We start from the raw sequence: 24,838 nt of genomic DNA, 5'->3' as shown, positions 1-24,838 counted from the left end.
TGGAGTCATTTCTGCTTCCTTTGCTGCTTGGAAAAGTCCAGGGGCTAGCTTGGAGATGCTGAGGGATGTACTTGGCACACACGAAACAGAAAAACTGAGGGGAAAGAAAACAAAAAAATAAAAAAAGGAAGAAATGAAGAGTTTGGGCATGTGCTAACAGCAGTTAGTGCTCCTCTGGTTGGAAGGCTGGTGACTTCATGATGAAAAAGCTCTCCTGTTCTGCACCTCTCTGGTGCATCAGCTGCAAGGTTTCCTCAGGGAAATGTGAAGTTATCATCTTCAGACCAATGGGTATCAGTGGGAGAGGCACCCTGTGAGCTCCTCCCCATCTCGGGTACTTCTGGAGAGCCTCTTGCTGCATTTCAGCCTTTCACACAGGGCTGGAGCAGAGGGGAGCAGCCCTGGCAAGTGGGACATCTCACTGTCTTCATAAAGGAGCTTTCCCTGTGGATGGAGCAAAAGCATCCCTTCCAACCATTCCCATTCACCTCGCGGTGTCAGAGTCCCTCCTGCCCATTTTCACACGTCCAGCAGGGCAACACGAGAAGTCATAATCAAGCTTTCAACCTCCCTGTTTGGCTCCCGCTCTGGGAGCAGCCACAGCTCTTTGAAGTGGATCTGAGCAGCCGTGGCTCTGAGGTGACACTGCCGTTACACCTCTGCCGCATTCTTCTCTCTGTCAGAGGTCTTTGAACGCTGTGACACGTTGGCAGCCCGATGGCCCTTCTGGCGAGCAGGCTGTCCCCTGAGTGACCTCTGGGTTTCTGAAGGAGACACCTGAAACCCCAAATGGAAGGGATCAGAGGAAGGGGGAATCCCACCCGTTCTTCATCAGCTGCCAAAGAGACGTCTCCCCTTCCACAGGAAACAGCATCTGTCTTATCTCTTTAGTTGTGTCCCTTTTTGAAACTTTTCTTTCAGACGTTGGGCCTTTTGAAATTGCATCTTGTTTTTCCTTCTTTCCAATCCACTCTGCTGCGAAAAAATATCATTGCAGAAGGGAAAGTTGGAGAGGGAAGGAGGTTGTGCTGCTGTTGTGCAGAATAAAGATGAAGTCCCAGGAAATGTCTGAGTTTTGGGCCAGCTGCAAGAGCAGCACTGCTACAGCAGAAAGCAGATTTCCCTTCTTGTGTCATGGTTCCCTTCATTTCAGTGTCAATCCCACTAAAAATGAGCAGTAAGATAATGATTTCATATAAAGATTAAAATAAATTTTTTTTTAAAAAAATCTTCACTTGGCTTTGGATAATGCTGCAGAACATCAAAGAGCATCTGCCTCTCCCCCTCTCCTCTTCACCTGCATTCATTTCTTATTCTCATTCCTATCCTGTAACACTGATAGTAAATCTGGACTTTATGAGCTTGTGAATTATTTTACAGTGCTCTCCAACAATGAAGGGAGCAACCCCAGAAATTGCATCAAGCCTGGGACCTCCTGCCAGAAACTCCACTGCAGTTCCTCGGGGTGGCCAGAAATGGAAGGGTTGGGTTGAAGACACCCGGTTGGGTTGATTCAATCCTCAGGTGCCAGACTGGGATTTGCTGAGAAGCCATGGCAGAAGGTCCCCTGAGGAGTTCAGGGCACCGTGAGGCTCCTGGATGTGTCACACTGTCCTGGGCAGCCCCAATTCCAAGCAGGACTTTTCCTTTGCTTCCTTGCCCGGGCAGCAAAACAGAGCAGCTCTCATTTCTCCTCCGAGAAATTTCTTCTCTCATTTCTTCTCCTCCAGCTCCCTCTCAAAAATCTGCTGCCAGCACCATTCCCTCTTCCAACCTCCCCTTCCCTCCCTCCTGTGCTACAGATCCTCAGCCCCATTTGCATTTGTACTTTTTCAGCCATGTAACGAAGACCAGAAGGGCTGCTGTGATGGACAGAACTAGTCCAGCTCTTGCTGGATTTTGATGAAAGGCAATTTGATTTCCACAGCCAAGTTATTTAATGAGCCTCTAAAATTACAGCCACAAATTATGCACATACAAAACTATGCATTTGTGCACCGAAGAGGCAAGATTTCCAAAACAGGAAGCCGTTGGTCTGCATTAAAAGCAAACCCCTGCCTGCCTAGCTGGTTCCCCATATCAATGTGGGTAATTATTCAGGCTGCCCAGCCAGCACAGTGCCTTGAATGCACAATGGCCCTGTAGGTACCTCAATCCCCATTTTCACGTTGCAGAGGTCCCCTGCTGTGTTTATACATCCATTTGCCACGACTGGGCTGCACATTCCGTGTCTGGAGAGAGGGAGGACACAGCTCCCATCACGGGAGGAGCTCATGCACCATTTGTTGGTGTTGAGCAGGGGGTAAAGCTGCCTTAACCCAACTGCCTCCTCCTTCCAAACTCCACCTGCACAAGCATGTTTTTTTAAGATGTCTGAGATGCCCAAAAATCTGCAAACTTTGCACCATGAGGCTGGGGAAGCCTTGGCAGAGGGTGCCCAGAGAAGCTGTGGCTTCCCCTGGATCCCTGAGAGTGTCCAAGTGGGACAGAGCTTGGAGCAACTTGGTCTAGCAGAAAATCCCTCACAGAAAGGACTTCCCTCAGGTCTGCTCTTTCCCCATGAAGTGTTTCCCAGAATATCCTCTCCACAGTGGTGGAGTAGTGTTTGCCACATATATGACATGAATTAATTTAATAATGGCAATATTCCTTGCTCAGTATAACATACTCTCAAGGAATGGTGTTGGAAGAGCTGTCAGAAAGGGTCTTTTAATAATTCCACAAAGCTCAAGAAACTCTCTGGGAATAGTGGGAAAAAAATTGGATTTCTGTTCCCAAAGGGATTTTTGCAGCAGAGAAAGGAGGTGTTCCAGTGGCAGCCCCATGGATTCTCCAGAGCCCATGGGAAGCACGAGGAATACTAAGGAATTCAGAGCAGCACATATTACCCTCAGCAGAACAGTTTCAGTTCAGTTTCCAGAAACTCCAGAGTTCTGAGCCACCAGTTTCTTTTTTAACCCTTGCAAACCCCTCTGTGGGCACCGTGAGCAGATGGAAAATGATCTGCCCTTTTTTGTTTTATTTTGCTTGCTGGTTTTCTCTTTCTTGAAGCAAGTAAATTGTCCTTTTTTGCCAATTCCTCTCAAAAAGAGCACAGTCTCAACATTTTGTTTAGGGACTCACACAGCCACCATCAGTGTGCAAAAACCAGCAGCATTTAAGTGATCTCAATGCACAGCCAGCCAGGGCACAAATTTATTTTTATTTCCCTCTCAGACAAAATGCACGTCTTTGTTTTTCATCACGTATTCCCTAATCCAACCTAAGCTGCTATTTAGGCACAGTTTTTTTATCTTGAATAAGTCCTTTGTACAACCTGACCATTTATAGAACGTTATAGAATGCAAATTCCCCAGAATGCAGCGACAACTCCCAAAACTGGAGCTCCTGGGAGAGCCAAAGAGCTTCAGGAATAAGAAGAGTTTCCTGAGCAGCAGGAAATGCCAACATGCACCTCCCTGGGCAGAGCAGGATTGGCCGAGTGACCCGAGAAGGAGGTGACAGCAGGGCTAGGAAGGCTGAGCGTGGCATTTCCTAAACTTAGCAACAAATGGAATACAGAGAGGGGCAGCCTTGGGATGGAGTTTAGACTTTTCAACACAGCCATTCTCTCAGCAGTTGAAATATGGGGCTGTGAGAGCTCAGGCAGAAAAGGAGATGCTTTCCAAAATTAAAAATAAAAAAAAAAAAAAAAGGGAGGAAAAGACTGTGAGGAGGTCAGGGCAGAGTACGGAAAGATTTCATCACCAGCAAAGAGATTTGAGATTTCTCCCCCTTCCAGATTTTTTCTGGATATCTGAGTATTTTGGGGGCAAACAGGCTGGACAAAACAGCACAGAAATCTGCTGCTGGCAGATAAATCTTAAACACTGCAGGAGCTGAAAGCAGGGCCTTACACCAGGAGGGGATTTGAGCCAGTGCAGGACAAACATTTCCAAATATCCACGGTCAGCTCAGCTCCAGCTGTGAATCCAGGAGGCACAACATGGAGCATCATCATGGAGATTTAAACACCCAGGAATTAGCACTCGATTTCTGCCAAGCTGGACACAACCCCACATGGCTGAGCCTTGGAAAAGTGCAGCAGATCATCTCCAAGAGAAATCTTTTCAAAAACCCAAGCAGAGGGAGCAGCAGAGTTGCTTTCAGCAGCGTGGAGCTAATGGAAACCACCAAAGGATGCAGAGAAATGGAAGGGACAAGTTTCCACCCCGCGTGCCAGTGTTGGCCCAGGGAACATGTAACATAATGTAAAAATAATATGCTATTAAATATAATGGACTGCTTGACCCAAATGAGTCAAAGGAAGAAAATCAAAATTAAATGTCTCTGTGGCGCTGAATTGAAATGACTTGCCGCTATTAAAAAGAAGTGGGAAAGCCAAAATCCGATATCTCACCTTTTGGGGAGTTGTAAATTTATCCCAAATTCCTGCATTTCATATGTAATTTAGACAGCATTCCAGCGCGAGTAGAAAATTGCTCCATCAAAAAATGTTGGCTGGCTGCACCCAACAATGGTTGATACGAGAACCAAAACGGAATTTGGGTCAGCATCTTGGTCAGAGCAGAAACCCTGCATGAAAATGCACACATCCTACCCTGTTGTAATAAATTCAGCAATAATATCCTTTCAAATGTTGCCTTCCTGCCAGCAGTACTCCATATTCAAAGCAAATTCCAAGGCTGTGCTTGAATCCTCCAGTCCTTCCCTGTCTGTGCACCTGTGGGAGGGGAAAAGGACATTTTGTGAGGTTTGGAAGAACGAGGTGAGTGCCATGTGGGGTGGTTAGGACCGCAGTGGGAAAAAAAAAAAAAAAGGTAATTTAGGCACTATTAGTAAGTGCCAAATATTTGCCACTTCGTAATAGGAACGGGAGTAGATTTTATTTTGAAGAATGTCTGAAGCCATGCTGAGTGTTTCTCCAAATACAGAGACCTCAGAGGTTCAAGTGCTTCAGGATGTATAAAATGTGGATTTTCCTCTGGTATATTTGCTGTTTATAAGGGGTCTTTATGTGCTGAGGATGAGAAGGGGAGAAAGGTTCCCTTATTTCCAGAGAACTTGCCAGTTCCCAACAACCTTCCCTTTCTTTTAACGCTGAGCTGGGAAACAATAGCACAGAGCAGATGAGGCTGGAAATAAGCTGAGCCTAATGAGTGCGGAAAGACCTGACTTTGTGTTTAGTTCAGAGCCATGAAAGTGGGTTGTAAATCCACATTTTCAGCTGCTTTGCAGAGACAATAATTAACACCTCTGTTGCAAATTGCATCTCCAGAGCTCTTGGCAAACACGACCTGGTTTGTCCCTAAAAACAGCCAAAGGTGGTTTGTGCTGGAAATGTTGAGATCTTTGTTGAGGCAGATCAAGGTCATCACCTGCAGGTCACAAAAAGGTGCAATTCCTGGAAGTTCAAATGGGGAGAAAGGACATAATCCCTACACTTCTCCTAGCAGGATAAAAAAATTGCTGCACTGTCTTTCTCCATCCCCAAAGGATGTTTTCCACCGATATTTGATCCCTCTGGTGATCACCACTCCAGCTTCTTTCTGCTTTGATTTCCAATCCTGCTCTCGCTGAACTCAGGTCATCAGCTTCCCTCTTTCATGTGTCCAGAAGGAAAAATCGTGGATGTATCTCTGAGCACTGCCTTGCCAAAGAAAGTATTTTCCATGGCATCACACCTCGGCCATCCAAACTTTCCCTCTGAGCATTTTTATGTTACTCAGGACACAGCGATCCCAGTTCCTGCAGAGGGAAGAGAACAAGGCTCTGTCACATTTCACTTGTGTTGGACCTTTTTTTTTTATTTAATTCCCCAGCCAACCAGGCAAAGTGGGGGGAAAAAAAATGATGTGGGATTTCGGTAAGCACAAAACATCTGAAACCAACATTTTTTGGAACGTCTCTATCGCAAATAAAGAAAGAGGTGATTTGAGATTTTCGTGTTTGCTCGCGTCTTTGAGGATGTTTTGGGCCTTTCATCCCGTTTTGAAGGCGTGTCACCTAATTATGACTCTTTCATCCCTCTATTCCCTAGTTAGAACACGCCAATCCCTTTTACGGCAATTGATTATGACTTGGAGGTTTCCACATTCCAGCCAGTTCAGAGAGCCGGGATATTTGTGAATACCTGAATAAACTCCTTTAATCCAAAAACAAACTCCACCTGAAAGCGGCGGCATGAAAAGGCCATTCATCCCGTGTTTTCCAACTTACTGCCTCATGGTTTCTTTGGATTTGACCCGACTTCCTGTACTAATGGTCTCTGAATGCATTCCCAATTGTGGCTTCTTGGTCTAGAAGGTACCCAGCATTTAGAGGGAAGAGGAAAAGGAGTCACACAGCAACTGCTTACACAGAAAACTCTGCCTGCAAGAGCGAAAAATGGAGCTGGAGTTAAAAGGAAACATAAAGTGTACAAACAGCCATCCCCTCCTGCTAAAATTTTTAAAACAAATATTCCCTTGATGTCGCTGCTTTAAAAAGGTCTTGGCTCCCGGCAGACAAAAAATACCTTTAAAATTACCACTGCAATTGTCATTCCCAAGTGTGGGAATTGACACTTCGCTGATTAAGGGAGGCTGGAGTTGAAGTGATGTGGGAACAGAAGTGCAAATGTGTCGATGATCTCACGGAGTGGGGAGAAACCCCAGAGCAGATCCCTGCTCCCGATAGCCAGAGGGACAGCAGGAGGTTGCTGGAGTCACACAGAGCAAAGCACCTCAGCTCTGCCAAGATCAGGCCAACAGAAGGTTAAAGTTCACAAATTCACGTAATCACCTACTGCAAGGAATAATTCCGGAGGCTGTGAGAGAGTTTAGAGGTAGCCTTACACATTTTCACTCTGTTTATACATTTTTAAATGTATTTTTCTTATACATTTCCACTGCCAGAAACCTGACTCTGGTCTAGATGCTTTGTTCAAATTTGGTGTGATTACATAGAGTAATTTAGGGTCAAATTCTTCATCAGCTGTTGAAGCTGAATCTGCCTAAACAAAGCTTCCCAGTCTTGTAAACTCCTACTAAACTTAAATAAAATTACTCAAATGGGTTCATCTTTTTGGATATTCCGGTCTGAAAGCTTCAGGTGGGTTTTGGTGTCTAAATTTTAACAAGTTGGGCCCTGAATTACACAAATCTGTTCATCCAAGCACTCCAGCCCCTGGGGTGAGATGGGAAATCCTTCCTTTCACAGCAGTCCTGCTGTCCCCATCCAAAACTCTTCCCAATATTAAGACCCTGAGGCTCAGCAAACCCCACTCATGACGACAGATTCTCACCCAAGAGCCCTTTTCAAAAGTCCATTGCTGCTTTTTGTAAAACTTTTTCCTAATTCTTGCACTTCCCACCTCGTAAATCTTCACTGGGAATGTGAAAACACCAAGCCCACAGATAGGCCCTTGTGTCAGAATTCCCATTATTCGGTGCTCTGGGGTGATTTATCTGCCTGTGAACACATGGACCTTGATTCCAGCATCCTGTGAAAGGCAGGATCTAATGAGGCAGGGGAAAGAGGTGACAGATTGTGGCTTCCTGCTGCCCATCCTCAGAGATGGAAACTGCTGGTGTTGATGGAGAGGCTTGGCTGAGTGATAAGCCAGGAGGGATTTGGGCACCAGGACAAGACTGGGGGGATTCCTCCTTCAGGAGATTGATGAATTTTGGGAATGGGACAGAGATTCAGGACTGGTATCATGTTTGATTTTCCCCCTTGCAGCAGTGACATTCCCCTTGCTGGCACTGGGGGTCTGTATCACCCACTTGGTTGCCCATCTGACTCTGGATTGCTCGAGAAGTGCCAGAAAAGCCAGTTCCTTGGAAAACAGACATTCCAGCCTGGAGAATTTGGCAGTTCTCCTCCACATACAATATCCCTGGTAAAGGAGATTTTTTTGGAACCTGTAGCTAACCCTGCTTGCTGGTAGTGGCTGTTTGCCTACAAAATAAACAGGACCAGAATATGCCTCATTACAGTCACACAGTGGGGTTTATTTTTCTCTGACATTTCAGGAGGTGGTGCAGAAAATGAGCCTCTCTCCAGAGTGAATCACGCCGTGGCCAAAGAGGTCTCTGTGGCTGACAGTAAACCGTGTGACCTTCCCATTTCCCAGTAAGGATCCAGTGCCCGGCGCCAGCACGGGACAGCAGGGAAAGAGCAAGAAGGGAGGGAAGGCTCTTGGGTTTGGAAACATCTCTGGGTGAAATTTTATTTAAAAAAAAAAAAAAAAAAAGGAAATGAAGGCAAAGTTTAAAAAACACCAAAACAACTAAACCTCCTCGAACCGAAGCCAATCTTTGAGTCCTTCTCTGAAATGACATCATTGCATACCCAGGGCAGCCACAAAGCATGACAGCTGTCCTGGGCCTGCCCTGGGAAGGATATATCACTTCCCTCTTGGAAATCCGGAAGGTATTGTCTGTAATCACAGCCTGCCCGGGCCGGGCAGGGGGGCTGAGTTTTGCAATGCAATCCTTCTGCAGCTTTTTTTGTTTTGCCCTTGGTCTTTCACACAAATCAGACGAGTCCTGAGGATGGAATCCTCTCCACAGCGGCTGTGCACATCCACAGGCATTCAGCAAGGAGGTCAGAGAGGGATGGAGCTGGGTGGAAAGGCTGATTTGTGCGGGTGTGGCTGCTCTGAGGTGATGGCTGCAGTGTCCCCTGGTGCCACATGCTGCTGGTGGCATTCACTGCTGAATGTCTCCATGCTTAACCTCATGTGTGCCGAGCTGTAACTGCCTCCTCTAGTGCTGCCCTGCCTCAGGGATGAGCCAGGAGGAGCACACAGGGTGTGGTTCTGCAGAATTAGGGAAGTGGGACAAGCCAAATGGATGCAAGAAGATTCACAGGGATTGTATTTCCAGGAATCATCTTATCCCAGAATCATCTGAGAACAGCCTCAGTTGGAAGGGACATTAAAGTTTACCTACTTCTCACCCCTGTCATGGGTAGGGACAATTTCCACTGTCCCAGACTGCTCCAAGCCCAGTCCAACCTGGCCTTGGACACTGCCAGGGATCCAGTCAGTCACAGCTTCTCTGGGCAACCTGTGCCAGGGCCTCACCTCCTTCACAATGAAGAATTTCATCCTAATATCTGATCTAAATCTACTCTCTGCCAGTGAGAAGCCATTCCCCCTTGTCCTGTCACTCCAGCTCCTTGTAAAACATCCCTCTCAATATTCTGTGGAGGGTCTCTACAGGTGCTGGATGGCAGCAATTATAGAATCACACAATATTCTGTGTTGAAAGGACCCCACAGGCATCATCAAGACCAAAACTTATGAGAATTCTCCATAACTAGGCCACCCCAAAACCTTCTCTTGTCCTTGTCTTCATGTCAGAGAAGGTCATCACAGAGAATGGAGGAACTGAAGCCCCCAGGAGCAGGACTTTGGTCTGGTATTTGACACAATGCATATAATGGACAACAGGAGTTATGCAATCCATGACTGAAAGGAGAGAAAAGGAGATTAAGGTTCTCCAGAGACTTGGTTTTGGATGGTCAAACTTCCTGCAAGAGCACGCAGACATCTGCCTTTCAACAGACAAAGCTGGGTTAGGAGTTTGTTCCCCAGGGAGAGAGATCTCCTGCCTCACTCCACAAGCTGCAGTCTGGCAAAAAGATGGACAAATTCCATAGGAATCTGAAAGATGTATTGCTGGGATGTGTGTAGCTCGTGTTTCACTCTCCCAAAAGTCTAGCTCCATTAATGAAACCCATGTTTCATTGTTTCAGGGAATTTTAAGGCCAAGGGGACCATTAGATCATCCGCTGTGACCTGGGTAACACAGGCCAGAGAATTCCATCCGCAGAGACAAATAATGTGTGTTTGATTAAGCTCACTTAACACAATGTTTCACCCAGACAATAGAAATGGATGCACTTTCATAATCCATATTTTTAGGCAAGATCTCACAATTTACGTTCTCCCGTTGGGAATAGGAGCTCAGACTTTATTGTTCTGCTGAACGGAGCTGCTGGTGGCCTGGCCAGGCTCCCACCCTGGGGGAGGACAGGGACAGGAAGCCACAGCCACATCACAGGGATGTGCAGCTCTGGAGGTCCTGCCAGCAGGGCTGGAGCCAAACCCCTCTCTATTCCATGGGCAGGTGGGGGCTGAGAAAAAACACCTTGAATTGCAGAATCCAATCAGCAAAATCCTCTCTCCTCCCAAAAGCAGCTCAGAGGAGCAGCGCACAGACCAAGCCCAAGCTGAGAACTCTTCTGCTGTTTGCCTTTTTTATTATTATCTTTATTATTAGCAGAAACACGGTGGAAGATACTCAGACGTTCTGGCCATGAGCAGAGAGGGAAGCTTTGAAATAAAATATCTTTATTATGGCTGCATATTTCAGCTGGCACCAGATGAAGACTGCTGGGATGAGCACTGCACAAGGAATTGCTGGAAGACACCAGGAGCAAATGGCAGAGGAAGGCTGACTAGTGGTGAGAAACCCAAAATATCTTCAGAACCACTGGGAATTATTAAAGTTTTGAACACGCTTCGTGGCATCTCTCTGCTCTTTCATCAGCTGTGGAAGTGACTGGCATTCTTTCTCATTCAAATTTTGGCAAAAAGCTGTGATTTGCATCCCAAAAAAGAGGATCCCATGCACTTATTTCCCTTTTCCCAAAGTACTGAGTGATAAACAGGAGCACAAGGAGACTTTCCCAAGGCCATACAGGAGGTTTAAGGATGGGGAAAGAAATCAAAACCTGAATTTCAGAGTCTGAGTCCATTACTGCCATCCATAGAGGAAACTATGATAACGGATATATAATATAGGATATACAATGCACATTCCTTAGCCTAAGTAATTTTAGACAGGGGATGGTTAAGAAGAGCTGTGTTGGCTGTGGAAGTTTTCCAGATAATTCCAGCGCTCATGCAGTGCTTTAAACTGTTTAGATGAGAGCAGAAAGTTTGTCACACACTGCAATCACCACCGCTTCGCATTTTTCTGATGGAATCCATGCAAATGGTGATGATCCTGAAAGAGAGGGATTTTCCACCATCATCTTTCCATTTCCAAACCGGTACAGCTCATTTGACCAGAGACTTTTGGGAATGGTGTTGCTCTAAACACCCAGAGCACAGGGTAGAAAACACTGACTCCACTGTCTTTTCTCCTTTCTTTTTTTAAGGCTCCCATTTTAGTTTTTTTTTCATCTTGTGGTCCACATTACTCACGGACTGCAAACGATTCCCAAGAAAGCCACAATCGGTGGATTCTCCCTGTGTCTACACAAACAAGACCTGCTCTGAGGTCTACCATTTTTTTGGGGTTGCAGCCCATTTTCGGCTGGAGCCATGAAGCCAATTCCCACACATGACCACCCCCCAGGAGGGCAGGGCTGGAGATGACCAGCAAGGCTCCCATGGTCACTTCCCAGGGCTTGGGCAGCCAGTCCTGGTCAGTGAGTCAGGACATCTTTGACCACCCTGGATCTGCCACGCCAGCAGGTCTGGGATGGGATGATGTTCTGAAAGCAACATGGGGCATAAAGTAATGAGAGCTTGGTAGAAAATTAAATAGTGGCAGGCAGTGGGTGTCCCAGCAGCTCTCACGGCACACACAGGGTGACAGAAAAGCCTCAGCTATGGGCAAAGGCCATTGCAGCCCAGTGCTATCTGGTTTCCAGTTGTGACCTCAGCTCTGTTCCCTGCAGCCTTAACCCAGCACTGCTCCTTCAGCCCCAGCATCCTGGCTGGCAGAGTCACGAACAAAACTTCTCATCCTGTGTGCTCTCCTCAGTGGAGCTGTGAGTCACTGGCAGTGCTGGGACGAGGGTGGAGGAGGCAAGGAAAGGTGTCACCACAAACAATCCCCATTTGTGCTCCATGGCCCTGGACACAGTGGCACTTTGTTCTCCCACCAGCTCGAACCAGCACAGGAGTCCTTCCTCCCCCTTTGCCAAACAGTAGGCAGAAGGAATTAGCCCTCACCACCAGAAGCACCGGGAAAGGTGGCAGCTTTGAGCCTCTCATAATCACACTGGAAGGAGGAATTAATTTGGAGTTATCACAAAAGGTGACAGAGTTGTCTTGCTTATGAACTGCTGCTGAGTCTGTGTGTACTGATCTGTCGAGGAGAAAAGAGCCAGAAGCCTTTATTGGCTTTGCTGTGCCTAGTGAAAGTGTCTGCCCTCTTCCACAAGATAAGTTCAGCCTTGTTTATTTTCATTTTAGCTGTTCGGAAAGCGCCGTTCCGTGCCGTCCCAGACAGCATCGCTGCGCCTTTAAAAAGGAAAGGAAGTGTGGTCCTGGCAAACACAACCGGAGCAATAAAATATAAATCTTTGTAATTGTTGTGGAGACAGAAAGCAAAACAAACTGTACTTAAGTACATTGTAAGAAAATGTCAGAGATTTGAGGGAATGGTCATTAGCATACGAAATCATTTATCTCCCCCGAGTGAGTGAGTTGGACGGAGACCAACCCATTTAATTTTCAGTCTTTTTCCCTTTGGGATTTCTTGGAATGTCAGAACTACTATTTTTTCCTCCAGGAAAGAAGACTTACTTCGAGGCTGATGTTCAGAGGCCACAGAAACAAGCTGGACAGGGTGTCAGCTCCCCCAGCCACCCTTTGCAAGTGTGTGTAGGCAAATGCCCTGCTCTGGGTGGGCACGTCCCTGTGCCCAAAGCTCTGGTGCTGATGCCCCATCGGGGGGGTTGGAGCCCATCCAACATCCGTGGACTCTTCCTGGCATTGACACCCAGCTCCTGAAACATCCCCTTGAGCCACAAGGGTGTCCCCAGGCTGTTTAATTTGCTGAAATGAAAATTATGGCTTGCTGGAGGTCTGCAAGCTGCACAGCCACCGCGGAAAACCATCCCAGGAACAGCAGGATCGTTTTAGCGTCACCTCAAACCACCCTCTGGTCCAGCTGGAGCCTTCTCTGCCGGGAAACTTGCCTGGAAAACCCTGTCCCAGTCAGCCACATCCCTGACTCGGTGTCATCCCACCAACATCACATCTCCTTCCCTTCTTTCTTCAAAACCCAAGCCATAGAGGGAGAAAGCTGTTGGGGAAAGCTGGATGGGAAGTATCTCCATGCACCTGGTGATGGTGAGGTGTCCCAGCACCCTTCAGTGTCCCCTGAATGGTCCCAGTTCCAGGAGATCCCAGGGACAGGGATGGGTTGAGGTCGATGGGAGCCACACGACACTACTCTTGGTCACAGAGCTGCCGAGCTGATATGCATGAAGTTATTTGAGACACTCATGGAAACATTTGGGTACCCTGAACTCCCTGCTGGATCCTCGTCCCAGATGGGGAGAAAACGAAGTTCAGATCTTCTGGGATTAATCTAATCAGAGAATCTGAAAGGGAAAACTTGTGGGTTGCTTTGCTCCTTTCTTGTCCCCAAGGTTAATGAGCTGCATCCCTCCCAGTAGGCAAAATGACAAACTGACACCACAGGTGTTTCAGAGCAGAGCAGGCTTGGAGGTACCATGGAAAAGGTTTATTCTTTTAATCAGAGAACAGGAAAATTCTGTTTCACCTCCCTAGCAAGACTGCTGCTAGCAAGAAAGTACTGAACAGCACCAAATGCAAATATCTGGCCTTTTTTTTTTTTTTTTTCCTTTTAATAAGGTGGTCAAAAGGTCTAAGGGGAAGCAGGGATTTTGGAAATATGCGCAAAGTCAACAGCGCAGTTAGCAATGGGATAGTAAGATTTCACAGCTCCGCTTTGATCAGGATTTCAGCAAAGTGAAGCCATGGTACAGCATGTCCTCTGAACTGAAACCAAGGCAGGCTTTGTCTTTTATCTCAAATATCAGCTCAGAAAATTAGAATGATATGAAAATGCTGAACTCATTACATTTCACTCGCGGTTTCACAGAAGTGCTCCAGTAAGGCATTTGGGCTCTTAATGAAGGTAAGGCTTTCTGGGACATTCTGAGCACTTTGCAGGGTCTCTGTGGGAGGCAAAGAAGTCATTTTCTCCCCAAAATACTTTACAATTTGAAGCTGCTGTCACTTATTAATTGTCCTTGGGGTTTTGGAGCACAGTGGTGGTTTCACTTTCTGTTCAGAAGACACAGTTCTAGCCACTAAGAAGGGAATGATTGATTTTGCTTTTCAGCCTAATTACTAATTTTCTCTTTTTTCACACTTTTTTTAGTCCTTTTTCATGATGTTGCTTTGGTGCAAAAGTCCTTATGATGCTTGTTTGAACTCACACACGAGAAAAGAAAAATGCCCATCCACCATTTGAAGCAGATGCAGCTCCAGCACCCAGAGCTTGGATTGTACCTGGAGGTTGTGTCAGGGAACTTCTCTTCAGAAAATAATTACAGATGGATTTGGTGACACCTGTGGCTTTGTCCACTTCGGTGGATTTGGATCAGGCCTGTAGTTGTATGATAAACATCTATTTTAATCCTGAACACCAAAATTATGTCCAGCACCTGCATTTCCGTGGCTAAGTGGAGATAGCCCCAGGTGAAAGAACACCAGCAGGCAAAACAAACATGATAATAAGAGTTTTACTAACAATTTCCTACCTACTGTTGTTTGTCTAAAGCATTTTCTTCCTCTAAAAAGAATAATTATTAATAAAGAGTTCATTAAAGCTCAGGAATATTCTTTGATTTCTCCTTATTCTTCTCAATATGTGATTTCAGACAACAAAAACTTCTCCCAGGCATCTCCTTATGCAAATACCTGCAGAACCACGAGTGGCCCAGAGTGAAAGGACAACCCCAAACCTGCTTTACTGCACTGGTCCTGATCCAAACCACTTGGATTTAATGGGAGATCCGACAGAGCTGGAGGTCAGGACCTGTGTGTGTAATTATCCCATGTCTATTGTTCTTAGCAAAACCACAAGGCCTCACCCAGGATGCTTCTGGCCCAGGGGGGAACAGAGCAGAGAGAAGAGTTGCGTGAAATTTTGGAGTTTTTTAAAGAAAGCAGAATCCTCTAAATCTTGTCAGAACTTCATATTCACCACCACGGTGGGGTTTGCTCCAAAGTGAGCTGCAAATAATGGGTTAGGTTTATCAACTGCTATCAACTGCTTTGGATTTCACCAGAGCAAATGTCCATGGAATGATGATTTTTATCTGCCATCAGCACATTTTCAGGGAATGAAAGCCCTGTGCTGTTAAGTGGAGCTGTTCACACCAGAAATGACCCCAATTCTCCACCAGAAATGGGTGCATTGAGCTTATCCATCCCCAATCAGCCCTCTCAGCAAAATACCTGAAGAAGCATTTCCCAAATTACTTTGCTCCAATGTGATCGGCCTGGCAATGATCCTGAGCAGAAACAGAGGTTAAAATTGTCCTCTCAGTGGAGCAGTTGGCAGTTTTCTGTGGTCTCCAGCTAGGATGCATCCCCAAGGAGAGGAACAGGAGGAAGGCTGGGACAGGACGGGACAGCAGCAGTTTCAGAGCTGGTTTGCTCAGAGATGCAACCTCAGATCCTGATCTTTCCTCTCCCTGCACCATCCCTCTCACAATGTGCCCATGTCCTTCCCAGCATGGATTTTTCCAGCAGCTGTTCATTGATTCAAGGCCTTCCTTCCAACTCCAAACCAAATCCCGAGGTGCTCCAGAAGGTTATTCCAGCTCGAGGGGTTCAACCATCCCAGTGAGGAACAAAAAACACGGAGATGTTTATTTTGGGATGCTCTGGCTGCTGCTGACTAACCCTGCTAAGCCTTTGGCCCTGGGATGCAGCCTGGCTTGGGTTTTGCTTTTTGCAAGCTGGCAGGTGACAGCACTGCAATTCCCTTTCCCACTCCAGGAGGTTTTTGTGCTGAGGACACGAAACCATCCCAGGCTGGATGCTGGGTCAGCAGGGAGAGCCAGCAGTTCCCAGCCCTCGGCAGCTCCACATCCTGCCAGCTCCACACTGCTTTTCCAGATGCACCTCTGGACAGGAGGCTTCAGGGACACCTTTCCCTGGGCTTCTCATTTGTGAGCTTCCTGCTGTATTTAAGGACTTTTTCTCCTCTTCCTCTTTCTCCTCTTCTTCATGTAATGTAGGGACATTATCAGTGAGAATGACACTTTTCCCCAGCCACCTCTACAAATTTTTCTCCCTTTTATTTTATTTCTTCCCAAATTCGCTGGTTACAGACCCATAACATGACGTCCTACCTACTCCTCTTCCCACAACCTTCTCCAGTTTGTGGCTGATGGAACAGCAGCTCACCTGCTCTATTCCCCATGAACCCACTGCAATTTTCACCCCTCAGGACCAGGACATCCAATAATTCAATAATCCCAGGGTGGCCCTTGAAGCTGCCCTTGTCACAGAGGTGTTGGAAACTGGGGCAACCTGAAGCCTTCCCAAGGCATTTTTAAAAACTGGTTTTAAAATGCATTATTTGTAGAGAAGGTGAGAATCAAAGCATGGCTGCTGGAAGGATCAGCCATAAAAAATTGTATTTCTTCATTCAGAAAAAACTGGAACCTCCCTCTGCATGTAAGGATTTTTATGATAATAAAAGATACACTACTGAATTTAAACAATCTTCACTTCTTTCTTTTTAATCATGTGAGATTTATAAGAACTTCCCCATACTCAGGGAATCCATTTCAACCCTTCTTGCCTGTTCATTTTCCATGGCAGATGTTCTGAGAACTTTTTCCTCAAGAGCTTCTCCACCATGGAAAATTTATTAATACCAATTAATTAATACCTTCATTTCCCCACTCCATTGAACAACAATTCCTCTCCTGTGGCACAGAAGTGCTGACTTAACAAAACTTTAACAATGAATTGAAATATTTTTTAATTTCAATAAAACCACTCCCAGACTTACAGTCAAGCCATGCTCAGAGTCTTTGCTGTGTCATTGCCTACATAGAGAAAATAAAGCAAATAATAGGGTTTTTTCCTTTGGCTTCTGTGGTCTTTGTGTCATCAGTGTGGTGGTGACAGTCGATATTTTCCTCAGGAACATCCTGGTGGTTTGTGTTTGTTAAAGAGAGTTTTGCAGCAGGAGTTTTGCAGTCAGTCAGCTATACTGCAGAGGCTGAAATGGTGATATTCAGATTTTATGTTCTGTTCTCCATCACCCTGGATGCATGGAGAGGTGGTTGGCCAAGGGAAAAACAAGTGTTGAGTATCAGAAATATCACTCAGAGCGTGTGGAAATCAAACAGCGCTGGCGCTGCACACATCTTTCTTTATTTAAAATTTATTTAAAATTGAAAATTTTATAATCTCTATATTTAAAATTGAAAAAACCCCAGCCTTTCAACCATTACTAGATACTAATACACATCAATGTAGGTGTATTTTTACCTGGGCACAGCAGAATGTGCCAGAATTTGCCAGAAACCTACTGGGCTTTTTCCTTTTGGAAAAACCCTCACCCTCAGCAGGTAAGAGATGGAGGAGATGAGGGAGCACTAAGGAATGTCATTTATCCAAATTTTAGTCAAATTGTTCATTGCTCTGCTCCTCCCTGGTGTAAATCCATGTGCTGTGCCCCCATTTACAATAGCTTAGGTTTTAGTTTTTTTCTCCAGTCCAAACTCTTGAAAATGTTCTGCATTGTAATCAGTTTGGAAAAAAAAAAGGAGGGAAAGAAAGGAAAAAGAAGAGGAGGGAAATTCCCATACAACAAAAGCTCCACGACAGCAGAATCCAGATAAACACAGGATAATAAAAAAAAACACCTCCTTTGATTTGAGTTGGGTGCCATGGCTTTTCTGGCTTGGCTAAAGGAGCTGAGAGCGAGAGTCCCCATGCAGTCCCATCCCCTCCCAGCCCAGACAAACAGAGGAAGTGGTTTCCTGGGAACAAAACCCACATGAAAGTTTTGCTGGTGGTGCTCTGCTTCCTGTCATTTCCTCCCCTCTGCACATTTCACACATGAAGCCCCCAGCAGGACTGAGCACCTGGTGCCCTGGGCAGATTTATTGTCTCTTCTGAAAGGAGAGGGCACAGCTCAGCGTCCAGGATCGTCAGCCAGGTCCCACCACGGCTCAGTTCAGTGTCTCCTGGGATGGCTGAGGTCATGTCAGGCCAGTCTGCAATGGGATCCATCCATAAATGGTGGGATGAGAGGAGCTAAAAGGGTTTTGTCACCCCTGCCAGCTCTGATCCTTGTCTTTGCCATGGTGCCACAGCCATGAAGGCCTGGAGTCACAGCCATGAAGGCCTGGAGTCACAGCCATGAAGGCCTGGAGTCACAGCCATTTGTGCCTGGCCCATTTAAAGGGATGCTCCTGCTGTGTTTAATTTAATTTGAGAATTAAAAGGTGACTAAATTAAGTTGGATTTAACAACACCTTTGGAGTGAGCAAAGATCTGCAGTGTTCTGGTTGTTTCTGACTGCAAGTGAGGATCACACAGGGATGGCGTTGTATCATCAGACTTCAAACCTTCCCAGCTCTTGCTGTGTGATAAAGTAAATCACAGAATTATGGAATGGGTTGGGTTGGAAAGGCTTTTAAAGATCATTCAGTCCCACAAGGAACACCTTCCACCATCCCAGGCTGCTCCAAGCCCCAATGTCCAGCCTGGCCTTGGACACTGCCAGGGATCCAGGGGCACCACAGCTTCTCTGGGAAATCCATCCCAGGGCCTCCCCACTCTCACAGGGAGCAATTCCTTCCCAATTTCCCATCTAAAGCTTCCCTCTCTCAGTTTGAAGCCAAGTTTTTCATATTTAAGGCTGCAGAAGGATTAAAATTAGATGCTTCCATATGCACTTTTCCCAAGTCATGGCAAAGATTAAAACACTTCAGTGGGTTAAAACTCCCTTCTCATGGGTCAAGGCTGCATCCAAAACATTGAATGGACTGTCCTGAATGTGGTAGGAACCTCATGGAGCAGAAACATGCCTGGTTTTGGAGGAATAATTTTAAATACCTTTAGTTCAGTTTAGTTAAGTGCTGTTTAGGGAGCCACTGGACATTTAATGAAGCAATGAAAATAATCTGATAAAACTGGACAGAATAATCAGGGAGCTCATGGTCAATAATTCAGTTTCCAAATCAAAGCAATAATTCCTTTCATTGTAAAAATGAGGTATTTTGTTGTTTTGTTAATTGCCTTAGGTTAAAATATTACAAGTCTACATTTTGCAGAACCCTGAAGAACGACACAAGAAAAGGTTCTCTGCTGAGCACCTCAAATGTTAATAAACTGCAGGTCTCCCAGTGGTTTATGTCTTGAAAATTAAGCCTTTAACATGTGTTTGAAGAGTCAAACTTCGGCTGTTTCAGTTAATTAGAAGGCTTAAAATTTGCAGCTTAATGAATCCAGTGCTTGTTTATGTTAAACTGTCAAGGAGTTAAGCAAGGAAAAAAGTGTGATTTGGGGACCATCTGATTGCAGCCCATGTGGAATTCCATATGTCAGAGAAGCTGGAAAGCATTTCATTCAGCCATTGTCTAGAATGTGAATTAATTCCCTACTACTTCATAAAAGACTTCTTAGCAGGGTTGACAAAGGATTTATCATAATTATTGCTCTGGCCCGGATCATGATTATAAATGATACGTGTGTGTGTGTGTTTTGTTTATAAAATTCCCAGTTTGCAATTAAAACAAGCTGCAATTTGCTCTTTCCCTGCCTTCTCGTCAGCAGCTGAGCTGAAAATCGACCATTTGTTTTCAAAATTAATACCTGTCAAACATTTCTTTGTGCTCCACAGGGCCAGGAAAAGTGAAAGAGAAGAAATGTTTGAAAGATTTGAACAGAAGAGGATTGGTCCCGAGCTGGTGGAGGATAAATGATGCTTCAATATTTGTTGGGACAAAAGCTGCAACCACTTTTGTGTGCGAGGCTGTTCCACTGCTGGAGAGCCAAATCAAACACCCTTAATTATGTCCAAGCACCAGCAGCTTGTTTGATTTTAATGAAATCACTTCAGAGGTTCCTGAACTTGGTTTTTCTCTAAATTATGATTGTATTTGCGTGAGTTTTTTTGGGGCAGGTGTGGATGTGATGTGCATGAAAAAGGTGTTAAATTAATAGGGTTTCATGAGATCCTCCAGGAGGTGTTTGGATGAGTTTCCAGGCAAGGAATTGAAATTCCAGGATTTACCTGGCTGAGGTGTCTCGGGTGGGGAACAGGGAGGGAAATTTGGGGATGAGGAGTGAGCAGATCTGCTGTCCTGCAGTGGTTCCTGGGGGAACACTGAACACCAGCAGGAGAACAGGCAACTTGGGAATAAATCAGGTGAATTTAGGGAGCAATGAGAAGCAGGAAATGGACCTGACCCATTGGGGCTTGTTGGGAGCATCACCCCTAAAAGAAATTTAACATTTCTTCAGCCTGGAAATGAGGAGTGCCAGCCCAGGATGAGGTGTGTCCTCTGCTCCTCTCATTTCAGAGGTGTAAATCCCTTAAATCCATAACCCTGAGTGCTCCAATAATTATCAAGCTCAGGTAATTCAGCCTGGACGCCTCAAATTCTCTGCTTTTCCTCCTCTTCATCTCTATTGACTCAGAGGTTTCTTCACATCCCAAACACTTGCCCAGCCCCTTCAGGATGCACGAGAGTCTGGATGATTTCAGATGGAACAGATCTGTAGCTTTAGGTTTACAACATTTCTAAGTTTATCTCATAAATATGAAAAACTACTCAAAAAAGGATATTCCAAGTCCACTGAACTACTGAATGGTAAGAGAATGGAGCGGGGCTGAGAATGAAATTTTCAGAAAATTTGAACCAAAGAAACATTTTGAACACAAGGAAAAATTCTTTCCAGCTCAGAATTTCAAGCTCTCAACTGTGTCCAATAGCTTCAAGTCTTTCAAATGTAGTTTTTCCTGCTTGATACCATCTCAGACTTTGCAAGGAGAACCACAGCCATGCTGGGCTCCATGAGCACTGCAAGAACAAACAATCCTGCAGACATGGCCAAGTCTACAAGTCACTTGTGTCACTTGTGGTTTTCCATAAAACCATGGCCCGTTCCTTTGGAAATTCGGTTTTAAACGCTGCTGCAAACAGCAGTGGTACCAAGGAAGCCCAAAATCAATAGATGGCCCATTAAACATCACAGCTGCCTATGGAAAAGCTTTTCCCCTCCCAGCAAATCAAATTCCCATTTTCCATTCACAAAATTTGTGTGTCGCTGTGTTGTTTTTTGAAGTTGACTGGGCTGGATGGTGTTCAAACATCAATACATTTTTATCACAGGTTTTGGGGTAGGTTTTTTTTTTAGGTTTTTTTTTTTTTACATCTGAAAGTTAAAAGCCTAATGGGAACGCTGCACAGAGAGGGAATAGTTCCCGGGGAGGAAGTAATATATGATAAAAAGAAGGGTGTTTGATTTCAAAGACTTCTAACAGAAAGTTTCAGAGAGCCATGAATAGAAAACACTTACACTAATACTGCCAGCCTACATTATGTATATCAAATAAAAATAGGGGGGAAAAAAAGGTTCTTTTTTTAGCTCTTGGGGGAAATTAAAATAACATTCTTGTACAGGAGAATATGCAATCGAAGTGAAGGCTTTGTTTACATTTCATACAAGGCAGGGAAAGGATTTTTGAATTCGCTGGAGCAAATCAAGCTGGATGCATTTCAATGCCCAAGACTGACCATTGCAGTGATCCTTGTGCTGGATTTGATCCCTGTGCTGGCCTTATTCCTGAATGGAATCTGTCCCCACACTGATTGCCCTGATGGTCATCACCAGGGCATCAGACTAAACCCAGACATCAACTAACCCCCTTTTCATAATCTCAAACGTGTTTCATTTCTCCTCACTCCTTCGTTTTCTCGTTTGATGTGAAGTTTTCCAGAGTGTTTTTCCTTGGTTGGGTTCCTAATTTTTTTTCCCCTGGAGACAGGGCTGCATCCATCATCGTGCAGAGCATTTCGTGTCAGTTCTCTGTCCCAGTTCCATAAATACATGTGAGTTCATAAACCTTTCAAAAGGCCAAGTTTTCTCCGCAAAAGAAGGAAAATTTTTAACACATGATGGAAGTGATAAATAAGAGCTGTTTGCACGTGCAATGTGAGGTTTATGGGAGCTTTAGGCAGCTACTGGAAGCTCTGGAAATGTGAAATGGAGCTCTAGATGTTCCTCCTTGAAGGTCCAAGCAGAAATACTTGGACCTTCTGAACATCAAAGGAAGATTTAATCTCTGTGGAAACATCCCACAGGGAAAATCCACTTCTGCATTCAACCAGCAGAAGTTTGGCAAACCTTGGCCCAAACTGGGATGTGTGAGCTTGCAGAGAAGCTTTAAATCTCACTCGTTTCACTTTTTATTTACTTGTTTGTTTCTCTTTCCCTTTCTCAGAGTTGTTCCTGAGCAAGGCTGGCTTAGCCAGTCCTGTGTTTTCTCCCAAGCCAAACCCCACTGGGAGGTTTTCCTCCCCCAGGACATGTGGGATGTTCAGTTCTGCCAAGTCCAGAGAGGTGGTGGAGTCACCATCCCTGGAAATGCCAAAAAAAGAAGTGGATATGGTCCTTGAGGACATGGTTTAGTGGAAAACACCACGGTGGTGCTGAGCTGAGGGTTGGATTTGAGGATTTTAGAGTTCTTTCCCAACCTTAATGATTCTGTTGAGCAGCATCAGCCACCACAGGCTCAGCAAGGCAGGAAGGTGTGGTGATATTCCACAAATCAGGATTTATCCCCCATTGCATTGGACATGGCAGGACAAGCATTTCAGTGCATCCCACATGCACATCCTACCAAAACATATTCCCAAAAACACTAAATTAAAATATACACAATTGCTTTTTTTCTGCCAATTTTCTGCTAACAATGTTTGGCTGCTATTTATTTGTTGGAGTGTTTGAAGAGGGACTTTTATCCACGTGAATATGGGTATTCATCACAGAAATGAATGTATTTATTCTGTACAGGCTCACCCTGTCTCTGCTACACTCCTGCAGTTACTTGATAGGAATGTGACAAGAGGAAATTGAATATAAAGTCTACTGGACAGCCAATAAATCAGGCTTATATCTTTCTCTCTACCTCAGACAGGAAGGAACCCAGCTATTTTTAAATCTCTGGTCCACAGAACCAGCCAGAGCTGGCTCTTCTGGTAAAAAAAAAAAATAGGGGAAAAAACAGAAAAGAAAAGTTAGCAAGATTTTAAAAGTCCTTTAATTTGTTTACCTGGCCATGCAGCTCGGAGGGCATTGCCTCTCCTTCCCAGGGGGGCACAACATCCCAGCCAAACCCCAGCTCAAGGGCCAATGTCAGCCCCAACATAGGGCACATTCATCAGCCCCAAGCAAGAGCTGGATACAGCACAGAGCAATCCAAGCAGTTTCCAGAGCTCTGCCAGCAGCCAGAGCGCTGGTCACGATCCTGGAGCCACCCTGTCCAGCTGTGACAACCCCTGGCTGCCAGGCAGGCTGTGGCACAGGGCTGTGAAAGTCACATTTCTGCAGCTTTTCCGTGGAGCCTTTTCCTCACACAGACCTGGCCAGGGCTGCTGGGGAGGAGGAATTCATTCCAAGCAATCCCCCAGTGTGAATCTCTGCTGATTAACATTTTCATTTGTCTTCCTTTAACAAGCGAGTTACTGCTGATGAGGAGATGAGGGATTCTTAAGTTTCCTAGAACTAAATTAACTATTCCTACTCGAGTCGCTCTGGCTGAACTTATATTATATTGCCCTCAAGGCTGCTAATTTGAAAAATGCTCTTGGATATTTTTTTTGGAGTTTATTTTTTTTTTCGGTGTTCCTGATAGGGATCCAAGTGCTAATAAGGAGTTAAGTTACATTTCTTGGTAAGATTTCTTAATTGCCCATGTTGGCTGAAACTTGAACATTTCAGAGATTCTGTTGATTGTGTCAGCCTGAATATTATTATATGGAAATCCCTTTAGGATAACTGCAGCTTTTGTTGTATCCATTGCATCATCTTCCTAATGTTGTTCAAACCCAGTGCTATAATCATTTTTGTGGATTGGAAGGAAATTAAGTGTGTCCATAAAGCTGTGCCTCTCCAGTAGGAGATGTCTTGGAATCATGGAATGTTTGGGGTGAAAAGGACCTTAAATCTCATTTTATTCCATCCCCTGCCATGGCAGGGACACCTTGCACTATCCCAGATTGCTCCAAGCCCTGTCCAACCTGGCCTTGGACACTTCCAGTAAAGAAGTAAAGAATTCCTGCCAAATATCCCATCTATCAGAACATTTTTTTTGGTCATATTTGCTCCATCACCTGGATGAAGCTTTACAATGTTTTCAGGGAAATATTTCCCTGTATGTAATTCTACACACACCCACAGCTCAAATATTTCAGGACAGTGTGGGAGAATTTCCTGCATCCATGAGCATAAAAACAAAGGGCTCAAGATCAACAAGAAGCTCTCTGATTTCTCTTTGCAAGAACACCAATGAAATGCAAACTGTAAGAGGGGAAATTTAGTTTAGAGATACAGAAGGAATTGTTCCCTGGGAGGGTGGGGAGGCACAGGGTGCCCAGAGGAGCTGTGATGCCCCTGGATCCCTGGCAGTGTCCAAGGCCAGGTTGGACAGGGTTGGAGCAGCCTGGGATAGTGGAAGATGTTCCTACCATGGCAGGGGGTGGGATGGGATGAGCTTTAAGCTCCCTTTCAATGGAACCATTCCACGATGATTCCGTGACACAACTTCCCAAACAAGCAGTGGGACACATGCCCAGCCCCAGAGTGATGCTCATCCTGAGGCACAGGAATCACCAGGAGCTCAGCTCAGCCCCACTCCCCAGGCTGCAGCTCCTCAGCACTACCTGCCCTGCCATCAGAGCTCATCTCAAACACGCCTTCCCTCCACATGCCCCTAAAAAAACCCAGCTGCAGACACATCATCCATTACCCGAGTCACCAGCAGCTTCAGAGGCCATTTGTTCCCTTTGAAAAATGGGGTCTCTGAAGGGACAA

Source organism: Lichenostomus cassidix, chromosome 11, assembly GCF_008360975.1.
Source record: "Lichenostomus cassidix isolate B80296 chromosome 11, HeHo_3.0, whole genome shotgun sequence".
Lineage (NCBI taxonomy): Eukaryota > Metazoa > Chordata > Aves > Passeriformes > Meliphagidae > Lichenostomus > Lichenostomus cassidix.
Note: the sequence above shows the minus strand (reverse complement) of the source record.